General features: G+C 32.7%; 1 non-coding gene across 1 annotated transcript; it reads right to left on the bottom strand.

Moving 5' to 3' along the window:
- Positions 1 to 2342: 2342 nt before the first annotated feature.
- On the bottom strand, positions 2343 to 2450 carry LOC127742922 (small nucleolar RNA R71). Its single transcript, XR_008004275.1, has one exon. It is a non-coding gene; the product is annotated as a small nucleolar RNA R71 (small nucleolar RNA).
- Between the last annotated feature and the right edge of the window lie 331 nt (positions 2451 to 2781).

Genomic DNA, 2781 nt, shown 5'->3' with positions numbered 1-2781 from the left:
ACCCTTACTCATGTAAGGTATTACTTGGACAACCCAGTGCACTTGTTGGTCAGCTGCACAGAGTTGTGAAGAAAGTGTGTGATCACGATTTTGTGTACTAAGTTTTTTGCGCCGTAGCCGGGAATTGTTCGAGTTTGGACAAATGAGGGTTCATCTTGTTGCTTAGATGAGGTATTTTTTTCTTTTTAGTTTGTTCTTCAGAATTTTTAAGAACGGTCTACTATTTTTTTTAGACTGAAGCTTTAGACTAACATTGCATAATTCCTGGAATTCTTATTAAAAATTTTGAGTTTCTTATTTTCTTTTTCAAAATAATTTTCGAAATAAATACAAAAAAATTTATAAAATCATAAAAATAAAAAATATTTTGTGTTTTTTGTTTGAGTCTTGTGTCAATTTTTAAGTTTAGTGTCAATTGCATGTTTTTTTTTCAAATTTTCAAAAACTCATGCATGGTGTTCTGCATGATCTTCAAGTTGTTCTTGATGATTCTCTTTGTCTGATCTTTAAATTCTCTTGTTTTGTGTCTTTTGTTGTTTCTCATGTGCATTCTCAAATTATTAGTGTCTCTAGTATGAAAATTTCTAAGTTTGGTGTCTTGCATGTCTTTCTTGTCTTAAAAATTTTCAAAAAATATGTTCTTGATGTTCCTCATGATCTTCATGGTGTTCTTGATGTTCATCTTGACATTCAAAGTGTTCTTGCATGCATTCCTTGTTTTGATCTTAGTTTTTCATGTTTAATTTCATCCTGTTGTTTTTCTCTCTCATCATAAAAAAATAAAAAAAAAATCAAATTATGTCTTTTCAAGTCAATAACACAGAGAACTGAAGATTTAAAACATACAGCAGAGGAATTACAGAGAAAAAGCTGGGGGTTCAAAACGCCCAGTAAAGAAGGATTTCTGGCGTTTAAACGCCAGCTAGGGTACCTGGTTGGGCGTTTAACGCCCAAGGAGGTAGCCAAGTGGGCGTTAAACGCCAGAATGGATACCATTCTGGGTGTTTAATTCCAGGATAGCACCAAGGAGGTAATTTTGTTTTCAATTCAAATCTTTTTCAGTTTTTCAAGTTTTAAAACTAATTTTTCAAATCTTATCTTTTTCATATCCTCTCTTATCAATCATATCTTTTTCAAAATCAAATCTTTTTCATTTTTTTCAATATTTTCAAAAATCCTTGCTAACAATTAATGTTGTGATTCAAAAATTTCAAGTTTGTTACTTTCATGTTATGAAAGGTTCAATATTTGAATTTTAGAACCATATCTTTTGATTTCTTGTTAGTCAAGTCATCAATTTTAAAAATCAAATATTTTCTTTTTTAAAATTGTTTTTCAATCATATCCTTTCAATCATATCTTTTTAAAATCATATCTTTTTAAAATCAATTTTTTTTTCAATCATATCTCTTTTAATTTGATTTTAAAAATCTTTTCTAACTTCTTATCTTTTCAAAAATTGATTTTCAAATCTTTTCACTATTTCTCATCTTTTTCAAAACCACCTAACTACCTTTCTCTCTCTAATTTTCAAAAATCACTAACCACTTTTTCAAAAATCTTTTTAATTAACTAATTCTTTTAATTTTAATATTCGAATTTCTTCTATCTCCCATCTCTTTCCATTTAATCACTAACACTTATCCTCCTTTGATAATTCGGACCCCCTCTCTCTTTATATGTTCAAATTCTTCTTTATCTACCTCATCCTTCTATTCTTCTTTTCCTCTAACACATCAACGAATCTCTATACTGCGACATAGAGGATTCCATACTTTTTTTGTTTTCTTCTCTCTCATATGAGTAGGAACAAAGATAAAGGCATTCTTGTTGAAGCTGATCCTGAACCTGAAAGGACTCTGAAAAGGAAGCTAAGAACAGCTAGAGCATAATACTCTGAAGAGGACCTGACAGAAATTTTCAAAAAAGAAGAAGACATGGCAGCCGAAAATAACAAAAATGCCAACAATGCAAGGAAGGTGCTTGGTGACTTTACTGAACCTACTCGCGACTTCTATGGGAGAAGCATCTCTATTCCTGCCATTGGAGCAAACAACTTTGAGTTTAAGCCTCAATTAGTTTCTCTGATGCAACAGAAATACAAGTTTCATGGACTTCCATTGGAAGATCCTCATAAGTTCTTGGCTAAATTTTTGCAAATCTATGACACTGTTAAGACAAATGGAGTTGATCCTGAGGTCTACAAACTTATGCTTTTCCCTTTTGCTGTAAGGGACAGAGCTAGTATATAATTGAACTCACAACCTAGAGACAGCCTAAACTCTTGGGAAAAGCTAGTCAATGCCTTCTTAGCTAGATTTTTTCCACCTCAAAAGATGAGTAAGCTTAGAGTGGAAGTTCAAACCTTCAAACAAAAGGAAGGTGAATCCCTCTATGAAGCTTGGGAAAGATACAAGCAATTGATTAGAAGGTGTCCTTTTGACATGCTTTTAGAATGGAGCATCATAGGTATCTTCTATGATGGTCTGTCTGAGTTATCCAAGATGTCATTGGACCATTCTGCAGGCAGATCTATTCATATGAAGAAAACGCCTATAGAAGCCCAGGAACTCATTGAAATGGTTGCAAATAACCTGTTCATGTACACTTCTGAAAGAAATCCTATGAACAATGGGACAACTCAGAAGAAATGAGTTATTGAGATTGATAATCTGAATGCCATATTGGCTCAGAACAAAATATTGACTCAGCAAGTCAATATAATTTCTCAGAATCTGACTGGATTACAAGCTGCATCTGGCAGTGCTAAAGAAGCCTCCT

This window comes from Arachis duranensis, chromosome 1 (assembly GCF_000817695.3).
Source record: "Arachis duranensis cultivar V14167 chromosome 1, aradu.V14167.gnm2.J7QH, whole genome shotgun sequence".
NCBI lineage: Eukaryota > Viridiplantae > Streptophyta > Magnoliopsida > Fabales > Fabaceae > Arachis > Arachis duranensis.
Note: the sequence above shows the minus strand (reverse complement) of the source record. Positions and strands in the feature narration are given on the sequence as shown.